This window comes from Myodes glareolus, chromosome 7, assembly GCF_982192425.1.
Source record: "Myodes glareolus chromosome 7, mMyoGla1.1, whole genome shotgun sequence".
NCBI lineage: Eukaryota > Metazoa > Chordata > Mammalia > Rodentia > Cricetidae > Myodes > Myodes glareolus.
The window spans coordinates 27,246,840-27,258,021 of record NC_142032.1 but is presented as its reverse complement, the minus strand read 5'-3'; positions in this window follow the sequence as shown (position 1 = coordinate 27,258,021).

Below are 11,182 nucleotides of genomic sequence, written 5' to 3'. Positions count from 1 at the left end.
ACATTCCCCTTTTCTCTGCTACTGTCCTGTGGAGGACATGAGCACGCAATGCATCACACTCCTCTTGCCACAGGGTGGCTGCCACATGTCAGTCATGCTGCAGTGGACCGCAGCACCTCAAACATGATCCAATCATGCCCTGCTAAGCATTTGGTTGCAGGGATGAGAAAAATGCCTAGCACATACTTTAAAGAATTTTTCATGCACATAGAGCCAAGGCCTGAAATGTATTCTGAAAAGCGGCTGGGATTTCTTTTTGACTTAAAAAAAGGACTTTATCTGTGTTTAGGATGTCATATAAACAGACTTTGTAGACAAGGATCTGTTCAGTTGTTATTAGTGTCAAACTACAGTTCTCCCATGATTTTCCTCAGATTCCCCTGTTTCTATTCTTTGTGAAACTGGATCATGATACAATCACAGCAGGATATTCCTCCATGGCGTGAGGATTTTAGTCACCTTCGGATCTCAAGCTTAAACACTTTATTCTTTTAACCTCTCTTTATCTTACTGGTTTCCCATGAATACTCAATATGTTTCCTAGATTTTGTTTGACTCTGAGTTGAACAGTGCAGCTGAGTGAGATTTGCCCCATCATCACCTCTATAGACAGGCTATTTAGTGATCCTACATGGGACACTACTTTGAGACCTTTAAAGTACTATGTAACAGAAGCAATACTTTGGCTGCTCCATTGTATGGCGGCTTTCATTTCTGGAAACAGGATCCAAATCCTCTGCTTTTTAGTCACTTTCTCATTTAGTCACTAATAACTTTATCTGTAAATTATAAGCGGTGGGCATAATATTAGAGCAATGTCTATCTCAAAAGTCTGTAGCTCTGAACTTTTACTTGGCAGGTTCAGCTGCGGTTTCAGCTTTGAGTGTACTGGTGTCATGAGCAAGTTCCCAGATGTTAGGTTAAAGCAGTTCGAAGGACAGATTGCTCTACCTTAACTAAAAGCCAATTTCCTTTTTCTTCTGGGCCTTTTAGCAGCAGAATGCCAAAGCAAAACTAGGTCCCTCACTTGTCTCTACTAAGGAAAGTTCTATTATGACTACACACTCAGGCAATACGTACCTAGAAATGGAATGTTTTATAGCTACTGCCAACTTTCAGTTTTATCTTATAATTTTTGTCAGGAGGTTCAAAAGATTTTCATTTATGTCAGACAATTATATTAATTCTGTTACTTGGCAAGCCATAGTTTAAGTGGGAGGCATTTATCCAGTTTATTTTAAAAATCATTAGGCACACTATTGGAATATATTCTATCTATATCCTATACCAAGTTAGTCAGTGTCTGCTCTCAGAATCCAAGAAAACTCTGAGCTGTGTAGAAATTAATCTATGCAGCACTGTGGTTCAGGGTGAAATATGAGAAACAATAGATTTTATCAGGGGAGTTTGGAGAGGGAAATTCTTGAGCCAAATCTCAAAATGGATCGGGGGATACCAGCTTCTTTTTTAACAATGTCAAAGTGATATATACTTGTCCTGGCACGAAGACAGAAAACTAGCAATAATATGAATTAACTGTTTGTGTCTATATGTGTGTAGTGTGTGTGTGGTGTATGTGGGGTATGTATGTGTGGTGTGTGTGTGTGTAATGTGGCTTGTGTGTGTGTGGTGTGTGAAGGAGGTCATATATGCCCGTGTGTGTGTATACTGATATGTAGAGGACAGAGGCCTATGCTGGATGTCTTTTTAAAATTACCCCCACCTCCTTGCTTTGAGAAAGAATCTGTTATTGAAACTGCAGCTCATCAATTCGAGTAGACCTGTTGGCTAACAAGCCCCATGCACTTGCCCGTCTCTGCCTCTTCAGTGCTTGATTACAGGCACATGTCTTTGCTCAACCTGTTTAAAATGGGCACTGGGGATCAGACTCAGGTCCTCGTGTCTGCTTTCAAGTCTTCCCAGCTCTTACAAGTCTTTCAGTTTTTCAAGACAGGGTTTTTCTGTGTAACAGTCCTGCCTGGCCTAGAACTCACTTTGTAGCTGAGGTTGGCTGCTGCGGGAGCTACTTTTGCTCCTTCAGCCAATAAATAGCCTTTGAGATATCAGCCCACTGGGGTGTGGTATCTTTTGCTTTAAAAATAAGCGGCGGCAGCCCTCTAGCTCTCTCTTGCTTGCTTTGGATTCCGCTTCTGGCTATCAGATGCTTTTCCTGGTCCTGCAGGAGGCTGTTGTCTAGGACGGTGATCTGCAAGTTTTTCCTTTTAAATAAATAACCCCTTTATTAATCTTAATTCCGAGTTGGTGTGGGATTGCTTTGTTTTGTGACTTACTCCATCAGCTGGCCTTGAAACTTACTGGATGCCTGTCCTGGAACTAGATCTAGACCAGGCTGATCTTGAACTCACAGAGATCCACCTGTGTAACATGAGGGCCGGCTTGTTGGGGTTTCCGTCCCGCCCGGTACCCCAACAAGCCAGCAAGTCCCAAGGAAAATCACACACAAGACTCCATAAGGTTATAAACTGATTGGCCCATTAGGTCAGGCTACTTATTAGTTCTTATAACTTATCTTAACCCATTATTCTGATCTATGTTAGCCATAATGGCTCCGTACCTTTCTCATTGTGACAGCTTACATGTTGCCTCTTCGGTGGTCTGTCCAGGAGTCTCTGAGAGAGAGCTTCTGCTTCCAGAATACTCCCAGTCTCTTTGCTCCACCCCTACTTCCTGTCTGGCTTTCCTGCCTATACTGCCTGCCTGGCCAATCAGCGTTTTATTAAAATATGATTGACAGAATACAGATAATTCTCCCGCACCATTTCCCTCTTTTTTTTTTTTTAAACAAAGGAAAATACCCATAATCCATTTGTTGGGAATGTGGGCGTAGTATTTCAGGCTACTTCCTGCTGGTTGGGGGCGCTGATAGTCTTAAGGGGACCTAAAGAAAATTTAGAGTTATAATCAAGTTATGACTGGAGTATCCTGTGAGTCTCGATCATCTCAGGCAGCAGTCTTGGATCAGTTCTGGATGTAGACCTCTGTCATCTGGGCCATCTGTTCCTATCGGAGATTTTTCAGGTGGCCTCCCTTGGTCAAAGGTGATTATTCTTAACTCTGAATAAATCCAGAGTCTCTCGTTTTCTGTGGAAACAAAAGCAAAATCTCTTCTCCAAAGTAACATACTTTTTGACTTCAGTTTTGAAGCCAAGGTATTTTCAAAATTCCTATCTTGGGTTAGTTCAGCAGCATTTATAAACAAAAGTCTTTTAGCAGTTGTTGCTCCTTCCTCAGCAATCAAACAATTTAAAGAGAGCATAATAGCATACAGTATGAAGATTCTCTGTGCATTTTCCATCTTTATGTGGCTTTATTTTAACCTCTATTTCTTTTATTTTTACTTTTACTTTTTGAGACAGGATCTTTGTATATCTTTGTCCTGGAATAACACTGTAGACCAGGCTGTCTTTGAACTCACAGAGATCCTCCTGTCTCTGCCTCCCCAGTGCTGGGATTAAAGGCATGTGCTACCACACCTTGAACTCACAGAGATCTGTCTCTGCCTCCCAGGCATTGGGATTAAAGGCGTGTACTACCACACCTTGAGGTCACAGAGGTCAATCTACCTCTACCCCTTGAAGTCACAGAGGTCAATATGCCTCTGCCTCCCAGGCATTGGGATTAAAGGTGTGTACCACCACACCCAACTACTCTCTTTCTTTCCTTTTTTATTTTTAATGACTTTAACCTTTAGCCTGCATATATTTTTAACACACTGTAAACTCTTTAGAGGTTTTCTTCATCTTTGAACATCTCTTTACTGTATCTCTCTCTCTTTTTTGACCACATGAGTCTTTAAGGAGAGGACTAAAACTGTGGCTTTTACGGCTGGAATTAGCCCATCCCTTAGCTTTCCAACCTCGTGGCTGAGGTACCAGCCAGAGCTGTGTTCACTGCCACAACTCTATGGCATTTCAAGGTCCTTGCCAGCAAGCAAGCTGCAGCACTCTGCTCACAGACCACACTCAGTCGGATTGCCTGCCTGAAAGAGTCAGAGTTTGCCCTGGCAGCACTGCCCAGAAAGCCGGCATTTTAAAACAGCGCAGCTTTTTTCCTGCTATGACTGAAAACCGAAAAGCATGCCTTTAGCTTTTCATCAACACCGTTTAAGTGTTTTGCGGCAGAACCTCTTAAAGGAGCTACAAAGTTTTGCAGCAAAAGCTGAGTCAGGAAGCCTCTCTTAGATGAGAGCACTTGCTTGCCTCTAGCAGGCAATGCAGACCCGAGAAATTGCTGCTACCAAGAAGCCATGCTTTATTCTATTTTTTCCCAAGCTTTCTCAAGCTTTCTGTGAATTCAGTTATCCACGTGGGCGCCATATGTAACATGAGGGCCGGCTTGTTGGGGTTTCCGTCCCGCCCCACCTGTCTCTGCCTCCCGAGTGCTGGGATTAAAGTGTGTGCCACCACCACCCAGCTTTGGATGAACCATTTTTAAATCATGCTATAGTTTGGACTTGGAAGGTCACCCAAAGGCCCAGGGGTTGCTACAGGAGAGCATGGAACCTTTACGATGTGAGGTCTATTCCTAGAGGGGATTGGGGGATCCTGGCCCCTTCTTTAACTTTGTTGCATTCTGGCTATGATGTGAGCCAAAATAAAGGTTTCTTTCTTGTAAATTGATTTTCTTAGGTCTTTCGTCAGAGTGAAAGAAAGTTGTGGTGCACAATAGCCACATAATAGTCAGCAATAAAAACGAATGAGTGCCGGAAATGTGCAACAGCATAGATATATCTAGTGGTGAATGTTTAATAATAGTTTCTGTAGCCATGAATACAAATGATTTCTGTTCTGTAGTGTTTGCTGATTTGCCTTGCATAATTGCTTCCATATGGCCAATTTCAAGTTACCAATGGTCTTGGGGTTGGGAAGAGAAGGGCAGGGACTTTGGGTACATAGGAAAAGTCTCTCCATGCAGAATCCCTACACAGGGCTGCGGATGAGGTTTGCTAAGCTGCAGAATGTTTTGGAAACACATAGATGAGAGTAATGAAATCATCTTGGGAGAAGGTCTTCTCAGAACAGGGAGGACTCACTGCAATTTGGAAGATGAAAGACTTAAAGGGGGCACAGAGGTTGCACAGAAGTTCCTATCAAGACCAAGGCTGTATTGTTTGGTAGTCACAAAATGTGGAGTGATATTTTGATGGTTCTGAGTTTCTCCATCTTTAGGATGGATCATGGAGCACCAATCCTTTATCTTAGGAAGAAATGCACTGGAAGTTAAAGAAAAATTCCAACCTGAAAGAGGATTGAGTGCTTTTACCAATTCATCTGTGTTTAAGACTATACTATTCAGCTGTGTTTAAGTGTGTGAGCTGGGATGACTCAGGCCACCTATGTGTGTAAAATAATTGCTGGATGACTGGGCTCATCCTAGAGTGTCTGGAGCCAACACTTAACTCCCAAGTGGATACAGGTGAGTCAGGAGCATATTTTGACATCTCCTTGTTGGTTTCTATGTGATCCATTTGCATATTTATCTAAAACTAAATGTGTTTATCTCCCTGCTCGTTTGACATACAATTTGACACACAATTAGATGACTCTCTTTTTTTTTTTGAAAATTTCACACACACACACACACACACACACACACACACACACACACACACACACAGTCTGTCTTGGTCATATCCACTCTCGACTCTCTCCCTTTAATTTTCTCTACTCCTTTAGGACAGCTCCCCTCTACTTCACATCCTTTACAATTTCTTAAAAAATAGTGTACTAATTCAGTTAGAGCTACCCATATACAGATGAGTGTGGGAGCATCCACTGGAGTATGAGCAAGCTACCAATGGCTACAACCCTAAGAAAATGGACTCTTTCTCAACATCCATCAACTTCCAATGGCTCCTTAGCTAAGGGTGGGACACCAGGAGCCCCATCCTCTTTCACACTGTAATTAAAAATATATTTATTTTAACATAATTCCACTATTTTCCCCTTTTTACTTTCTCCTAAGCTTACCATATACTCTTACTTGCCCTCTTTCCAATTCATGTTCTTTTGTTTATTAATTATAACATACACATATATAATGTGTGTATATTTCTGATATACATATAGATATACTTCTAAATATACAAGTTCAACCTACTTAGTCTGTATAATTTTATTCATATGATGTTTTCATGGTTGACTATTTGGTACTGGATACCCAATTGTTGTGTTCTTCCCTGGGAAAGACTATTTCTCCTGCTCTCAGCATTCCTTAGTTGTTTGCGGTTCTTTGTGAAGGTTGAGGTCTCCTGGGCTTTTTCTTGTTCATTTAGCGTGTCTGCTGTTGGTGACCTGTTCAGCTCGTGTTTAGGCTGTCATGTCAGTGAGACTTTATGCGTGCAGCCCCTGACACTCCTAGGAGACCCCATCTCACAGAAAACTCCCTGACCCTCTGCCTCTTACAACCTTTGCGTCCCTTCTTCTGCAATGATCTCTGAGCTTTAGATCATCCTGTATTTTTTTCCCCAAAAATTACATTATTTTAATTTGTGTGTTTATGTCTGTATATGTGCATATACACGTGTGTGCAGGTACCTGTGGAAGCCTGAAGAAGGTGTCAGGTTCTCTGGAGCTGGAGTTGTAAGCAGTTGGGAGCTGTCCAGTGTGAGTACTGGGAGCCACATTCAGGTCCTTGGCAAGAGCAGCCACCTTTCTTAGCAAGTGAACCATCTTTTCAGTTGCAATCTTTACCTGACTTCATCTCACGCAGGTCTTGTGTGAGCAGCCATAGACATTACTTGGTATTTGTAATATTCTTCTGTCTATACACCTACCATCACTGCAGAATGCCTGGTATTCCAACACAGGGCATTCAGTACCTTCTTTAGAACAAAAAGGGCCTTATGGGGAACAGGAGGGGTGTGAGATACCATCACCTGATCGTCAGCCAGAGAAACGACTTTGTGTATCAGTTTCTAGAAATAGTGATGGTGGGGACATTGGCCTCCACCTGGTGCACTTTCTGGGTCCAAAGTCTGGTGGTGGTTCCATTTCCTTGTGTGTAACATGAAGATAATGACACTACCTCGTAGTTCCCATTAAGATGTCACATACAACCCATCAGGAACGCACTGCAGTGCCTGGCTGGCTAATAAATGATGGCTGTTATTTTTACTCAAGGCCAAGTGGAACAGAGGGTGAATTTTGTAGCTGAAGCTAAGAGTAAGAATAGAAAAAAAGTTGAAATAGAGTTAGATAAAAACATGTAAGTCATAGCCTTTTTATTTTTATTTTTACTCTCAGTGACTGGACCTAGATACAGTGTCTTTGGCACACTGTGAACCAATATTTCAGTCTCAAATGAGAGATGCTTTCTTCACCTACTCTGGACTAGTGTGCAATAAAGGCTTCACCATGGTGACACAAGGAGCCTACTGCATCTGGCATTAACTATTGACTTTCCCTTCTTTATGTGAGGACAGGGATGTCCTTCAATTTTTGTCATTATCACAGGGGTATAGGGTATATGCCTGTGGTAGTTTCAATAGGAATTTCCCTTATAGACTCATAGATTTGAGTGCTTGGTCACCAAGTGATGTGGGATTTCTCTTTGTATGCTGTGAATATCATTGGTTAATAAAGAAGCTGCTTGGGCCTATTGAAGTGCAGAATAGGGCAAGGTGGGAATTCAGAGCAGATAGAGGAGGAGAAAGTAGGCAGAGTCAAGGAGATGCCATGTAGCTGCCAGAGGAGACTGATGCCAGAAAGAACTTTACCAGTGGGCCACAACCACATGGCGATACACATATTAACAGAAATGGGTTGATTTAAGATATAAGAGCTAGCTATCAATATGCTTAAGTGATTGGCCAAATATCACTTTAATTAATACAATTTCTGTATGGTTATTTTGGGTCTGGGTGGCTGGGAAACAAACGAGCAGCCTCCGCCAACAACCTGGGAGTGACACTACTAGGAAGTGTGGTTGTTGGAGTAGGTGTGACTTTGTTAGAGGAAGTGTGCCAGTCGGGGGAGGAGGGAAGAACTTAGAGGTTTCAGATGCTCACACTAGGCCCAGCGTCTCTCTTTGCTGCCTGTGGATCCAGATGTACAGCTCTCAGTTACTCTCCAGCACCATGTCTGCCTGCATGTCACCATTCTCCCCACCATGATGCTAATGAACTAAACCTCCGAACCTGCAAGACAGCCTCAATTGAAGACTTTCCTTTATAAGAGTCACTGTGGTCATTGTGTCTTCTCACCACAATAGAAACTTAAATAAGATAATACCTGATACTTAATAAAATGTTAATTGAATGACAATATCCATGAATAAATAAATTAATATCGATATTGCCTATTAATTCTTGGGGAAAACTACTTGATTATATGTGTAGGTTGATGTATTGGGCCATTTATATGCACAGCTGAATTATTTGGGTCATCAGGTACTGTGTGCTAAGTTCTGTGTGCAAAGGAGTACATTATAGAAATGCTTAATCTGTTACTGACAAATTGAATTCACTTCATTTTCAATTCTAGAGAAAATTGAAAGTTCTAAGCAAAATAATACAAGTCATTTGAACCCTTCAAACATCGCAGAAAGTAGAAATGCTACCCACTAGAGCATGGGATGAAGCAATTGATGATGGAGATTTAAGAAATAAAATGCTTCATTTTCACTGACAGTTAGCCAATATGAAACTAAAACAAAAGAAGACTGTTGTAGAATGAGGCAGTCAATTCTGTCTTTGAGGATTCAGTTTTTAAAAGACAAGATTTACTTGTGATTTTTCCTGAGGTAACCTGTCAATTTGATCAGAAAGGTTAATTTGTTAGAATCAGCCCTAAATTGATTTCAAGGGTGTACCTTAATTGTATTACTTTTCAGCAAATGTTTCTGTCAATCAGAAAATGTTTTTAGGATTAACCTACTTGCAAGGTTGAGGTCGGGGAATGCTGGGCTCTAGCTGTCAGGACAGCAGGAATCTGTATCCTGCATCAAGGAGATGCAGTCTACTCATGATTGCTTGGGGCTCTGAGAGCTTTACATTTGTATCATATGTTTTATTTTAGGTAAATTCTTGGTTCAGCGAAAAGAGGAAGAAGTTGTGAATTCTAGGCTTGTTCCTAGTTTCCTTCCTTCCTTCCTTCCTTCCTTCCTTCCTTCCTTCCTTCCTTCCTTCCTTCCTTCCCACCTTCCTTTTCTTCTTCCTTTTTTTTAAAAAAGATTCATGACCTAGGGTAAGACATATCTCTAGTATCTTGGCTTCCTGACTAGAAGACTGTAGAGCTAGGTGGAGTGCCATTTAAAAGCTTATTGCTATCTAGCACTATGTGAGTCTACAAATTATAACATCACGTCTGTTTCTGACACTGCGGATCTTCCATCTCTTGGGAGGTGTTCATAAAATCAGAGACATTCTTTGTTTTTAGGAGAACTGTTTGAAGTCTCGGGAGCATCTAAGTTGTGCCTCAAACGTGGAGTCCTAGAGTGTGGTCTGTCAGGGAAGCTCTAGAAAGAAGCATGAGACCAGAGTAGAAGTGTTTCCTCTCTGCTGTCTTCTAGTGTCCCTTATGTAGTGGCCATGTTGGTATTTCTATTGAAAAGGCCCACCCCCGGAAGATAATGAGAAGCATGGGAAGTTTGAGAAGGTGAAGTCAGAAGTTGATAGAAGATTGGAAAGATTTCTGTCTGAGGGCAAGAAAGATGCACGAATACATTTTAGGATATTTGTGCAATAAATACCGCTTTAGGACCTGTCTGTCATAGACACTAGATATAGCTCTACAGTTCAGATAAGCCTGGGTTTTTATGGAACACAGCTTATATATATAGCAGGAGAGCAGTAAGTGAATGAATAGTCAATCATATTACATATGGTTTCATAGGAAGTGTGGATTACCGTGGAAGCACACAGGAGGAACATTTAACTCTGGACTGGAAATTTTGGAAATTTTTTTAGAATGTGAGATATTTAAACAGAAAATGAAAATTTATGGGTGGGAAAAGTGGAATGAGATGTTAATATAGGGTAACCTTCTGCTCACCCGGAGGTGACAGACAGCAGGGCATATTCATTAATCTTAAAGGAGATCAGTATGACAATCAGGTGAGAGAGTTTGGCGGAGTGATGGAAATATAGAAGTCATGATCTTCAAAAAACCATTTCACAAAATTTTGTTCTTTGACAGTTTTATACATGGGTATAATGCATTTGGACTACTTCACTCTTCTTCACTTCCTCTCATCTGCTTCCTCCCACATATCCCCTCTTTCCTCCTAATCTTCCCAATTCATGTCTTTTTGCTTTGTTTGAGTCCCTCTGGGTTTGATAGGAACATCTGTGTGGCTTCGACCTTGGAAGTCTGGTGAGTCCATCAACAGATACACTACTGAAGACAGTGGTTTCTCCTCCCCCAGAGCCCATCAGTAGCCTTTTATTCAACAATAAGGAGCAAAGTCCCATGTGCTCATCTCCCACCCATGAGTCATTTTGAGAAGGTGAAGTCAGAGGCTGATAGAAGATTGGCAATATTTCTCTTTGAGTGCAAGAGAGATACACAAATATATTTAAAATACACAAACAGATGCTGAGAGTGTCTTTCTCTGGAAGCCGAGTTCAAGTAATCACAGGTGCTGTGAGTTTGTGATCACACTGGTTGCATTATATCTAGAAGTCACACTCTTGATTGCCTACTTCAGCCATGTGAAAAAAATTTTCTTTGATTTAAATGCTATGGGAGCCTCTGAACTGTCCGAAGTAGAGCTCTATCTTGGTCATATTCAAATGGAATCTTTTAGGAAGATACTTGCAGCTAATGAGTGGAGAGAGGTCTGGAAGTGGCATGTCTAGAGGTGGGAAAAGTTGAGGGACCTACAAAGAGTTTGGCAATCCAGGTGAAAGATACTGTGACCTGGATTATGAAGGTGAGTCGGAGGAAATGGAGAGGAGACTCGGCTCTAAGAGACATCAGGGAAGGGGCTAGGTGGGATTCAAAGAACCATCTGTGGAAAACAGGGAAGAGAAAGAGTTCAAGATGGCACCCAAAGTCTCTGGCATTGCTACATTTGTGTCATGATGGCTCATTCTTTTTGTTTTATAAATAGCATTCAGGTCGATAAGGATGCCTACTGTACCCAGGCCATCAGCAACTCCAGCTATAGACCTCCCACCAGGGGTAGTTAGTTTGACCTGTTGTTGTTGTTGTTGTTGTTG